We start from the raw sequence: 14,067 nt of genomic DNA, 5'->3' as shown, positions 1-14,067 counted from the left end.
AAAAATAGCCTTCCAAACAAAACAACTCGTGTTCGTATTGCCAGAGCACAACCCCTTTCTCTGAACACCAGTAAATGTCCGCACAGAAGCACGCTGCCCCCTCCACTCTCCCTGTACCTCCTGAATTTCAGAGTACCTGCAGAAATCGACGAGGGAGCCTGGATTTCCAGATAATGAATGCAGAGGAAATCAGGGCAAGAGGCAATCTCCAGTCTGTGAAACCCCAAATGAAGTCACAGATCTAGAAGATCATCACCAAGGGGTTGTAAACTATCACTTGAAAAACTTAGGAGATATTTTTTTAGTAAAAGTTGGCATTAGTCACCAGCCATCATCAGGAACCCTTAAGATAATTAAAAAATAAGGCCATTGGTCTTGGCTAGCAACCTAAGCGTCCATCAACAGATGAATGGATAAAGAAGATGTGCTACATATATACAGTGGAATACTATTCAGCCATCAAAAAGAATGAAATAATGCCATTTGCAGCAACATGGGTGGACCTAGAGATGATCATGCTAGGTGAAGTACGTCAGACATAGCAGCAGCATTTACAGTAGCCAGGACCTGAAACCAACCTAAATGTCCATCAGCAGAGGAATGGATTAAGAGGATGTGGTACATATACATAATGGAATATTACTCGGCCGTAAAAAGGAGCGAAGCTGGGTCATTTGTAGAGACGTGGATGGACCTAGAGACTGTCATACAGAGTGAAGTAAGTCAGAAAGAGAAAAACGGATGTCGTATATTAACGCATATATGTGGAATCTAGAAGAATGGTACAGGTGATCTCATTTGTAAAACAGAAATACAGACACAGAGAACAAATGTATAGATACCAAGGAGGGGGGTGGGATGAATTGGGAGATTGGGATGGACATATGTACGCTATTGATGCTATGTATAAAATAGATAACTAATGAGAACCTACTGTAGAGCACAGGGAACTCTACTCAGTGCTCTGTGGTGACCTAAATGGGAAGGAAATCCAAAAGGAGGGGATATAGGTATACGTTTAGCTGATTCATTTTGCTGTACAGTAGAAACTAGCACAACATTGTAAAGCAACTATACTCCAATAAAAATTAATTTAAAAAAATCTCTACCACTGGGGATTAGGCATGAGCATTTCTTAAAAGATCTCTAGATGTTTAACGCAGGCAGGGAGGGTAGAGAAGAAAAATCTTTTAACCCAGTTTACCAGGTACACAATATGGAGCCGGGGCAAGGAGGGTGATTAAAAATAAATCTAGATGAGAATCAGCTAGTTTTCTTATAAAAATAACTCGTTATTAATCAACTGTTTGGTGTTACCCTAGGCTTTTAAAATAATATGAGGGTTTAGCCACAGACCTAACTCAAGAAGCCAGAAATATTGGTAATTGAAAGAAACACAAATAAAGTGAATTTGTTAATTATAAGGTGTTTTGGGTAAAGATGTTAGGCGTTATTTGAAGTTTCTATTTAAATGTGATGGTCAATTAAATTTTTTTTTCCATTTTATTCCTTCCCTTGAAAGCATTTCAGTGTGTAAGAGTGTAGAATTTAGCTATGGGAAAAAAATGTAATGGGATCGACATAATGGGATCTTTCTTGGAAACTGAACTTTATGCCACATTTCAATGTCATGCTTTTGAAAATTAGCCGCCATGATTCCACATTCAGCAAATTGCTGTAGATAGAGAAGCATTTTGGCTGACCCAAGACCTCACTAGGTTGGGGAATAGTAGTTGCTTTTTAAACCAGTCTTGGATAATTAGACGAAAAGTATTCCGTTTTCCATCATTTGCTGTTTTCTCTCTTAAAGTAAATGCATTTCACAGTTGCTTTACTTACGTAAATGTGGATTACAAAACAACGTCCACAGTAACAACAAAATAATGTGAAGGGGTCGGACAAGTTGAATGCTACGGTGGACGTTTTGAAGGACTCTTCATTGGAGAAATGGATGTTCAGATCTCTTAGCCAGCAAGGGCGTGTTATGGAACCAAAATTGAGTCCATTTGCCTGACATGCAGTAAAGGCAGTTTACTGACACCAGGTTTCAGTGAAGGAAAGTACGTTGTTTGTTGCAGGTGCCAAGCAAGGATGGGCATCTCATGCTCAAAAGACCTGAACTCCCTGGTGGATTTTAGACAAGGCTTTCTTTTTATCATTTTTTATTGGAGTATAGGTGCTTTACAATGTTATGTTAGTTTCTACTGTATAGCAAAGTGAATCAGTTATGCATATACATATAGCCCCTCCTTTTTAGATTCTCTTCCCATTTAGGTCACCACAGAGCATTGAGTAGAGCTCCCTGTGCTCTACAGTAGGTTCTCATTAGTTATCTGTTTTATACATAGTAGTGTATATATAATCAATCAGTCCAATCTCCCAATTCATCCTGCCCCCCTGCCCCCCCGCTTAGTATCCATAAGTTTGTTCCCTACATCTGTGTCTCTATTTCTGCTTTGCAGATAAGTTTGTCTGTACCATCTTTCTAGGTTCCACATATAAGCAATATTATACGATATTTGTTTTTCTCTTTCTGACTTACTTCACTCTGTATAACAGTCTCTAGGTCCATCCACGTCTCCGCAAATGACACTATTTCGTTCCTTTTTATGGCTGAGTCATATTCCATTGTATATATGTGCCACATCTTCTTTATCCCTTCCTCTGTTGATGGACATTTAGGTTGCTTCCATGTCCTGGCTGTTGTAAATAGAGAAGGCTCTTCAAAGGCAGCATTAGAAGTGTGGGTTGCAGAGTATGTGATCAGCTTGTACACAATTCTCTGATTGGTTGACAGTGAGGTAACAGGGTGATGTTTCAGAAATCTCAATCATCAACCCTCTGGTTCCAGCTGGTCTGGGGTCTGCGTGCTGGTGGGCGTCATGCAGTTAACTTCTTCCACCTGGTGGAGGTTTCAGTATCTGCAAAACAGCTCAAAGGACGTGGCTCAGAATATGATCTGTAGTCCTTGAGGAGAAACCAAAGGTCCTTGACTTTGTTTAATGGCTAAACTATTATTATTTTTTTGTCTTGCGTGACTGTTTTCCTTTGTTTCTATATTTTCTCACTTCTCTAATTAAATTTGCTCTTTGAAGGCCTCGGAGGCTAACGCCGTTTTGCATATAAGAGGCAGGGGATATCAGGGAGGGATCTGTCCCTGGGCAGGTCCCACAAGGTCCTGCTGGGTTTCAGGCTGTAGTGGTGTCTCAGACTGATTTCCTGCTATAATAAAACACCACAGACTGGGTGACTTATAAACAAGAGACATGTATTCCCCATAGTTCTGGAGGCTAGAAAATGTGGGTTCCAGAGTGGTCGAGTTCTGGGGGCGAGGGAGGACCCTCTCTCCGGAGGCAGACTGCCGACTTCTTGAAGTCGTATCCTCGCATGGCTAGTTCTCTGGGGTGTCTTTTATAAGGGCGTAAATCCCATTCATGGGGGCTCCAACCTCACGACCTCATCACCTCCCAAAGACCCTACCACCTAATACCGTCACATTGGGGGTTAAGATTTCAACATATGTATTTGAGGGGAACAAAAAGATCCATTCCATCATTGCAGATGGGAGTGGTAGGGGGTGGCATTGGTCATTAATACAGATATCACACCTACTTAAGCAGACTTAGCCCAATATGTAGGTAACACATCTTATGGACACGTGACTCAGTGGGACCTACTGCCTCATAGTTAGAGAGTTTCTCTTTGGGGTGATGAAAAGTTTTGCAGAAGGGCAGTGGTGATGGTTGAACATCATTGTGAATGTAATTAATCCCATTGAGTTGTACACTTAGAAATGATTAGAACATCAAAATGTATAGGGATACACACACACATATGTATGTATGTTCACTTGATTTCACTCAATTTAAGGACTGTTTGAGGAGGCAACATCAGAATATAGTACCCCATGCATTTTTTTCCCAAAAATAAGAGTCCAGATTCCATCTAGAGACACAAAAGGAACAGAGACTTTCTGGTACTTGAGTTGAGCATAAAATTGGTCACAACTTCTGGCAGATGAAGCAAAAAAGAAAGAGGGAGAGACATACTCGGTTCCAGGATTTTTGTGTCTGGGTAGAGAGAACTTTTCTCTTTTCTTCCTGCCTCTTCATGAAGAGCAGCTATAGGGTTGCTGATAAAAGAGGAGGTGGTGAGGGAAGGTTCCATGCCCTTTTTTCTTGCCGAGGCTGGCAGGTTCACAGGTGACATTAAAAATAACATACCAAAGTCTGCAGTGACCTCCCTGACCAGAGACTCTGCCCCTTATATCGTGACTGCCAACACTCTTGAACCTAGAAAAAAACGAAAGGAGAGGAAACATTTTCTCCATTAAGCTTCAGCGAGAAAATATCCCTCCAGAAGCATTTTAGACTTCTGACCTCCAAAACTGTAATCTAAGAAATAAGTGTGTAGGGAGTTCCTTGATGGTCCAGCGGTTAAGACTGCACGCTTCCACTGCAGGGGGTACAGGTTTGATTCCTGGTCGGGGAACTAAGATCCCACATGGCGCGGCCAAAGAATAATTAATTAAAAAACATTTTAAAATGAAAAATAAATTTTAAAAAGAAGATAATAAAGAAAGACATATGTGTGTATTAAACCACTAGGTTGGTGGTGATTTGTTACAGCAGCAGTAGGAAACTCATACCACAGACATTATTTAGTTTTTATTTATGGTCTGTCTACACACAGTAGAATATGAGTTTCAGGTGGTCCAAGATCTAGTTTTATCCCCTTCATAAATGATGGCTTTCTCTTCACCATAAGGCCAAGCAGTGCCTGGAATATTCCAGACACCCATGAAGTTCTGTTGAATGAACTGTCAGTTAACCCCATGTGCTTGTTAATATTTAATCTTGATTACATTTTCATTATCTTAAAATCTGTACTTTTCCCACCGTCGACTCCAGTTCTGGTTCTGCTTTTGCTTTTCGGCCACTGCGAGGTAAATGATCATTTGTTGAACCCAAGGGTCATGGTCAATATTTAATGGACCAAAGGTGGCTCTTTGTGCCTTCTGTGTGTGAGAGAGTTGACGTTTTTCACTCTGGAGAACTGCTTTGTTGAAGCACAAGTTTGTGAGGTGTAAAAAGTTCTTGAATAGAAAATTGGCACAATTAGAGTTGTTTAACATCTAATCTGTAAGAACAGAGAGTTATCTTCTTCTTGAGATGAATTTGCCCATATCAGTGTTGTTCTGTGACCCATTTAGTGTTTTTTGTTATGTTACTTCTTTCAGGGAGGAGGCTTAATTCCTAACATCCAAATTTCTCAGTAAAGCCTTCCCTGCATCTCCATGTGCCCCTAGGAAAGAGTTATCAAAAATGACAATGGCAGTTATAACAATAAATATTCGTACAGTAAGAGAGACAATAGGATTTTGTAACTGCTCACAAATCAAAAGTCTGTCCTGTTTCGTGGACACAGAATTGCAAAATCTCATCTCGAGCGCTTGGTGAAATCCTCTTCCAATTTGAAAGCATTCACTTTCAAAATTAGCTACCGTTTGGGGTCTTGTAAGAAGAAAAGGTACTTTAATGGGGCTTAGAAGAGGCGTCCCAAGTATGCATTGTGGTCGAGGACAACAGGAGTTTGAGAGTCATGGGCATGTGAACCAGCCATCCTTGGAAAGAAAAATAGCAGAAATGTCCCCCAAACACTGATATTAGGAGAGTTGTAATATATAGTAAGTGAGAACAGGGCAAAGAGCATGGTCAGCATCCAACTAAAGGGACAGTTTTCATGTGTGAAACATGGATGGTATATACACCCTCATTGCTGGGAAATATCACCTTCTTTCTTCAATAACCTTTCCGAACTGAAACTAAACGTTCTGTTGGGATTTTAGCTCTTTTATAGGTCATTCTGTTCACTTGTTGTTAATGTGTTATATCCTCTAAGATCATCCCCGTGGTTTTCTTAATTAAAACAGTCTTCTTTTTTTTTCTACAATGTTGTATTAGTTTCAGGTGTACAGCAAAGTGATTCAGTTACGTATATGTTTTTCAGATTCTTTTCCATTATAGGTTATTACAAGGTATTGAGCAGAGTTCCCTGTGCTCTACAGTAGGACCTGTTGTTTATCTATTTTATATATAATAGTGTGTATATGTTAATCCCAAACTCCTAATTGATCTCCACCCCCCCTTTCCCCTTTGGTAACTATAAGTTTGTTATGTATGTTTGTGAGTTTGTTTCTGTTTTGTAAATAAATGCTTTTGTATCCGTTTTTTACGTTCCACATATAAGTGATATCATGTGATATTTGTCTTTGTCTGACTTATTTCACTCAGTCTGATCATCTCTAGGTCCATCCATGTTGCTTTACATGGCATTATTTCATTCTTTTATGTGGGTGAGTAGTATTCCATTGTATATCTATACCACATCGTCTTTATCCATTCTCCCAAGGCAATAGAAATAAAAACAAAAGTAAACAAATGGGACCTAATGAGACTTTTGCCCAGCAAAGGAAACCATCAACAAACAGTCTTCTTAATCGTGTTCCAAGTTTCCCAGAGAAAACCAGCGTTGGAAAGCTTGGGAATATTTCTGGACCCAGAAAACATTATGTGAGTGAGTAGACATCGCTGACGTTTGATAGAGATGAAAATGAATGCGTGGTTTTTTATTACGTTCAGTTGTTGTGATCATGTTATGGATAAATGAGAACAAATCAGATTAATTCTTGTCTGCCCACAGACGATATCCAACAGTAAATACTAGGAAACCCCACTACCATCATGCTTGTTTTGCAATTGCAGATAGAACAGAGGATAGACAGAACAGAACAGGATAGAACAGAGGATAGAACAAATTTGTAAGTTTGTTCACTTTAAGAGGAATTATCCAGATCATGTTTCACATTTGTCACATAGAGGTGTATGTCATCTCCTTTTTCTTAAATGCAATTTACAGTGCCCTGAATACCATATAGGTACTAAATATATATCTTACGTATGTCTCATAAATATATTGTGTTGGCAAAAAGTATGACTTTCAATCCTAATAGGTTTTAAAATATTCTTATTAAAAACAAATTGAAGCTCACAAATGAAAAAAAAAGATTTTGTGTAGGTTTTTAAAATATCTACGGAAATCCACTCTAATGTATCATCTTCCCTCAGCTTTTAGCACATTACTTGGGTCATTGTGGTATATCATAAATGTTGTTTGAATAAGCATCTCCATGATTTTCCCAGCATGCATAAACCTGCGATATATTTTTTGCATTGCCTTTCTCTTTAGACTTTAAGCACCTCATTAAAACTTAATAAACAGACTGTAAAGAAATATCTCTCACCTTCACGCACAGTTATTCACCAGCCACATTTGCAGTCAGAGAGCACATGAGGTTTATCATCTGCCTCATCTTAAAGGCAAAGTCTAAGTAGACCAGTTATCCGTGTTCCCTACGGACCCATTTTACTTATCAACAGATGCCTCTCCTCAGTTGCTATATGTAGGTGAAACAGAAATAATTAGCAGTGTTTCTCGTATCAAGGAAATCAGCCTAGTCGGTGACTGTTTTTAAACACACACTGTCCATCAGACACAGTGCAGTTCGTTCCCCAAGCTATGTTATGTGCTGGATACTTACTCTTCTCCGTTCCACAGCTGAGAAGAATGAAGCTTTGAGATCTTTTATTTTCTTCCAGTATTTTTTATTGAAGAATAGTTGATTTACAGTGTGTTGATTTCTGCTGTACAGCAAAATGATTCAGTTATACAGACATATACATTCTTTTTCATTATGGTTTATCACAGGATATTGAATATAGTGCCTACAATAGGACTGTGCTCTACAGTAGGACCTTGTTGTCTATCCATCCTATATGTACTTTGCATCTGCTAACCCCAAACTCCCAATCCATCCCTCCCCCACCCCCTCCCCCTTGGCAACCACAAGTCTGTTCTCTGTGTCTTTGAGTCTGTTTCTGTTTTGTAAATATATTCATTTGTGTCATATTTTAGATTCCACAAATAAGTGATATCATATGGTATTTGTCTTTCTCTGTCTGCCTTACTTCACTTAGTATGATCATCTCTAGGCCCGTCCATGATGTTTCAGATGGCATTATTTCCTTCTTCTTTATGGCTGAGTATAGTATCCCATCGTACACATGTACCTCATCTTCTTTATCCATTCATCTGTCGACGGACACTTAGGTTGCTTCCATCTCTTGGCTATTGTAAATAGTGCTGCAGTGAACATTGGGGTGCATGTATCTTTTTGAATTATGGTTTTGTCTGGATATATGCCCAGGAGTGGGATTGCTGGATCATATGGTAGCTCTGTCTGTAGTTTTCTGAGGAACCTCCATACTGTTTTCCACAGTGGCTGCACCAACTTACATTCCCGCCAACAGTGCAGGAGGGTTCCCTTTTCTCCACACCCTCTCCAGCATTTATTGTTTTAGACTTTTTGATGACGGCCATTCTGAGCAGTGTGAGGTGATAGCTCATTGTAGTTTTGATTTGCATTTCTCTAATGATTAGTGATGTTGAGCAGCTTTTCATGTGCCTCTTGGCCATCTTTGTGTCTTCTTTGGAGAGATGTCTGTTGAGGTCTGCCGCCCGTTTTTTGACTGGGTTGTTTGTTGTTGTTGAGTTGGATGAGCTGTTTGTTTACCTTGGAAATTAAGCTCCTTGTCCGTCACATCCTTTGCCAATATTTTCTCCCATTCTGTAAGTTATCAAACTTACAAGTTTTTGCACGGTAAAGGAAACCATAAATAAAATGAAAAGGGCTCTGAAATCTTGCGTAATATGCTTTCCTGTAGACTCAAATCCAAGGCTGACTTGACTGATTGCAGTACAAGCAATAACCGGGCTACGGACCTGCGGGCAGATACCCTTCCTATAGAGTGGTCAGTTCTATCATAGACGCTCACTTAAAGCAATTTACTGACTTGAGAGAATTGAGACCCTTAGGAAAATGTTGAAAAGGGACCCGCATTTGTGGAGGGAAAGAGATAAAATGGCAGTGCCTGTATCTGCAGGTGATTCCTGCCTAAGGGGTTGGACCAGGGAGGTGACAGAGCTGGTCTCCGGGTGGCACTGTACCCCATGGGCATATAGTGGGGTTGGATGTGAGGCCACACCTACAGGAGGAAGACAGCTTTCAGGATGCCAGCAGTCCTGTAAAGAACATCCTAGCAAGAGATGGAGAAGAGGGAATATACAAAGGCAAAGAGAGATAGAAAGGCCGGGCATATCCCAGGGGGCAGTTACGTGTAATGTGGTAGATTTGTAGGCTAAAGGGCGTGTGTAGAGCATGTCCAGAGATGTAGAGATGGGACCGCAGGGAATGGCCCTGGACATCCCACTAATGCATTTGACTTTAAAGCAAGCTTGCTCTGTGTGTGTGTGTGTGTGTGTGTGTGTATGATGGCTAAAAAAGCAGTTACAAGTTGGAAGAAAAAGCACACAGATATTTAAAATTAAGTGTGAAAATCACCTGTAGCTGCCTTCCTATAGAGAAATGCTATGAACTGCTTGATTTCCTTTCGGAGTTTGTATTTCACACACCCATTTGATGATGTTCATAAAAATCGGATCATAAGACACAGTATTCAGCAACTCACAGTTTTCTGTGAGGAGAACTTGGATGTGGTTCTGTGTTTACACATTTAAATACTCTGTATCATTTTATACACACAAAGAGCCTCCCGTTATATGGATTCAGCCAACAGAACTCATGCAACAAATCTCCTATTCATGGACGGTGAGATTCCTGTCATCCTTATTTTCAAAATTATAATCAGTAAGAATTGATTGGATTCTTACATGACTATTTCTATTTGTAGATCCTTGCATGACTTATTTCTGTACATCCAGATAGAGATGTTTTATAGAAAAAGCATTTATGGAAATAGAACTGGGGGGTCAAAGGCGTTCAGATTTCCATTTTCACGAGTTTTGTCAATTTGTATACGTTGGGGAGCGCCGTGATTAGACTGATACTGTAGAAATGCATTGGAAGCAGCAAAGTTGAGGCAATGAACTGGAGCTCTTATCTCGGACACTGTGGGTGCAGAATCCTAGGAGTGATGAGGTATATGAGCTATTCAAGAAATCAAACCAAAAGGATCTGGGAGCCAGCAGAGCTTGAGTCATCAACAAATCTGGAGAAATGATCAAGGATCAGGTTATTTTTTTATTATTTTTTTTTTGTTTTTTTGTGGTACACGGGCCTCTCACTGTTGTGGCCTCTCTCGTTGCGGAGCACAGGCTCCGGACGCGCAGGCTCAGCGGCCATGGCTCACGGGCCCAGCTGTTCCGCAGCACGTGGGATCCTCCCGGACCGGGGCACGAACCCGTGTCCCCTCCATCGGCAGGCGGACTCTCAACCACTGCGCCACCAGGGAAGCCCCAAGGATGAGGTTTTGAACCAAAAAGAATCTAAGGTTGGCTCAAAGGGGGTTTGGTTCCAGACTGGCTGTTGCCAAATTTTCATCATCATGAAACACGTTTACCAATTATCTTCACCTTTTCATTGGCGTTGTGTAATAAACAGACTTTATCACTTGGTATTTTGTTCCCAGAATATAACTGGTTTTAGTTTTATGAATCCATATAATTTCAACTGAAGTACTTTAAGACACCTATGCAGCCTCATCCTAAATCATTCTGTGGGGATAGAATATACTTCATGAAAACAGTGCAGGGAATCCCACTAATAACATCATGGGCCCCAGGTTTGGAAACCTATGCTGTAGAAATCATGGGTCCTTCATAAGCGTGTTCCATTTATTCTACTGACATTGGAGGTAGCTCTGTGTGATACTGAGCTGATGAAGAGATACCATGGAAGCAGCATCAGTTATGACTCGTGTCATTTTTAAGTAGAATGAAAACTAAAAACAGACACAATTTCAATTAGCTTTGCCTATCACGCCTGCAGAGTTTGAATGTATACCCCCCTTCCCTTTCATCCTATCCTTTAGAATCTGTGCCCTTTTGTTAAGTCATAAATGGTTTTCCAATAAGAAAACTTCACTTTCACCTTGTAATCAACACACCCAGGGAGTAATTTCCTGTAAACATCCAAGAATATAGATGTGCATTTATTGGCCTGTTTTTCACATTTCTACCTCTGCTGTAATTCTCATCCCACAGATTTCTGATTGGGCTCATTTGTGTGACCTAAAGTAAATCCTGTCTATTCTCATTGAAACAATTTCATTTAAACATTTGCCTTTACTCCATTAAATTAAATATTGTGTGTACGAATACACACACACACACACTCAAATACACACATACATATATATGTGTGTATGTATATATATATGTGTATATGTGTGTGTGTGTGTATATATATGTCTGCACACATATCTATACAAATATGAGGGAGGGATTCTGATATAATAAAGGCTAGTGATTTGCTGTATTTTGCAAATGCTCCTGTTACCGCAAAGAAACCAAATAATCAAAATGGGTCATTATGCAAATGTATACGTATATATGCACGCATACATAGAATTCTTTTAGAAATATAGTTGAGACCCTAGATTAATTCTGCGAATTACAGGTGAATACACACCCTGAAAACATAAAAGATATTTTTCTATATTCACTTAGTAATTATTGTCCTCAAAAAAATGCCTACTGTATTTACGTCATGAATTATTTCCTAAGAGATAGGGTCCTTTGTGGCATTAAAGTCATGTTAAAAGGAACCAAAATCCAGCCACATCTGACCCCTCTGGGTTCTTACCGTTGACCTGAAGTGGACAGAAAACCATGTGGCCCGGACTCATTCTCCTATAACCCCTGCAATTCAAATGAACGAGAACCGTTTAGATCGTGATTAACTGTGTTAAAACCCTGAAACTTTCTATTCTAGAGCAATATTAAAACCAAATACAGCGCACGTTATATTCATTTCATCCAACCTGCAGGTGGGAAATGGGATTTGGGGTTTTTAAGCATCTTTTCCATGAGCCGAGTTTTAAAATAACCGCGCAGCCCCTCAGCATATCCCGTGCATTTGTGTGTGTGTTTTGTTCCTTCCACTACCTTGAACGAAACTCGGCATCAATCTCGTCATTAATCCGTGTGAATTCAAATGGTCTCCTTTGTGCGTCTCTTTCGTCATTCAGTTGTGTGTGGGGAGTGGTAACGGCTTACTGCTTTACAAGCTTCAGTTCAGAGACAGTAAATCTCAAAAACCAATGTTTCATCAGCTGAAACACTGAGAGGATTTGGGGCCCAAGAATGTTTGTCCGTGAAAGGAGCTGTTTATTTAAAGTCACTGGCGTTAGCCAGTCAAAGAAAGTTATCTGCTCATCTGGGAAACTGACTTCTGCGGGTGCTCGATGTTTGGTACTGTGTGTGTTTGTTTCCCAGTTGATGCGCTGCTCTCATGTTGTTCATACAGTCCCACGCTAGGAAACCCACACACATCCTCTGTCTGGGTTATATCGAACACCGTGTTTTGACAGTCAGAATCGGAAAGGAATATGCTGTCATAGGGAACATAAAATGACCTGCATTCATTCTGTCCCTGCAGTGGGGACTCTGACCTGCTTACCATTTCAATTTTAAAAAAGAACCAAAAAAAAAAAAAAAAAAAAGCAATCCCTGGATGTTGCAATAAATGAAGATTCCACGGCAGACGCTATGGAAACACCAGCTTCCAAAAAACCCACATTCCTTTGCTCAAGTTCAGAGACACGTGGAGAGCTGTTTCCCTCAGGACTTTGGAAAGGCGAGCAGAATTGCCACGATCAAGGCTTTCCGTGGGCTGCTCTTAGGAGAAGTTAGATTTGCCAGGGTACGGAAGATTAATGAGCCCGCCGTTGGAGAGGTTTTACAAGTCATGTATTCCTGGGGACAGAGGGGCTCTGATTTCATAAAGCCTTGTGATTTACCGTCTGTTGCAGATCCTCCCCATAAACAGTAAGCGACTAGGTCATTCCGTGAGAGCAGAGAGTAGGAGGGAGGTGGGCAGAGGCGGGATGAGTTAAAAACAGAACAGTTCTGCCAGAAAATTCCTGGAGCCTTTAGAAATCAACCACCTCTTTCCTGAACGCGGGAAGAGAGGCTTGTCTTATGGTTCTTTCAGGGCACCCAGGCTGCCATTATAAGCCCGTTCCGTCCATAAAGTTGGGTGAAAGAGGCTTTTCTCCCAAGCAGGGCGTGATTCATTTTATGAGAAAGCACGTTAAAACGTAAAAGGGATGAATGTGGAGGCCCCATAACATTCACAGGCATGAAACACTGATTAGTAATTGCTAATTAAACAAGGAGGACCTGGAAACATCTGAACCCCCCCTCTCATCCTAGCTAATCTCACATGCATCCCCAGGAACCTAAGAGGGGAGCGGGTTTGTGTGATGTGCCCTAAATGTACAACTTGGCAGTTGTCATCTTGCATCTACCTGTAGGGCTAGGCCATCGTGAGTCCCAATTATTGTGATTTTAACATAACAGCAACAATAACCCTTCTGGCTGCTTTCTTTTGAACCAGACCATTTCTAATCCCCTCCTGGCTCCCATCCCCCATTTCCCACAGGTACTCCGGCAGGCTCTGGAAGGGAAGCCTCAGTCTCCTCAGTAGGTGTAAGATCTCATCCTTTATGATTTTGTTTTAGGTTTTGAGAAGCTGGTACTCCGAGGGCCTCTTGGATTGCTGTCAGCTTTGCTCAGGGATGTGTTGGAAGGCATTGGTTCTCATTTCTGTTACTTTAGGGCTTGGATCAGTCTGTCTTCATAGAAACACTGCGGCTGCTTTCCATGGTTATTGAATAAGCATTCGTTGAAATGGGTGAACGTCATGACCCTTGGAATAAAGAAATGGTGCAGAAAGGAAAAATATAATTGGGGATCTGGTGTAGGGGCGAGTAAGAATGGGAAGTGGGGGAAAAAAAAAAAAAAACCCAACGTTTTATGACTTTTTTTTCCCCCAGAAGGCTTATTCAAGACAGATTTGGACATAAAGTTGGATTAAAGTTTGTGCAAGTATTTAAGCTTGGACGATGCTTTATAAAATATTCATAGTTTTGAATCTGAGTGGGAGAGTGTCTCTTCCACACAAATGCCTTCAAACATCAGAGGAAA

The 14,067-nt window shown here is 40.6% G+C and overlaps 1 protein-coding gene across 3 annotated transcripts in view; it reads left to right on the top strand.

Moving 5' to 3' along the window:
• NLGN4X (neuroligin 4 X-linked) overlaps nt 1–14,067 on the top strand; it is a 260,874-nt gene that overhangs the window by 229,606 nt on the left and 17,201 nt on the right. The gene's annotated exons all lie outside the window — the stretch shown is intronic.

This window comes from Neophocaena asiaeorientalis, unplaced genomic scaffold (assembly GCF_003031525.2).
Source record: "Neophocaena asiaeorientalis asiaeorientalis breed wild unplaced genomic scaffold, Neophocaena_asiaeorientalis_V1.1 scaffold69, whole genome shotgun sequence".
Classification (NCBI taxonomy): Eukaryota; Metazoa; Chordata; class Mammalia; order Artiodactyla; family Phocoenidae; genus Neophocaena; species Neophocaena asiaeorientalis.
The sequence above is the reverse complement of the archived record's forward strand: the minus strand, read 5'-3'. Positions and strand labels throughout refer to the sequence as shown.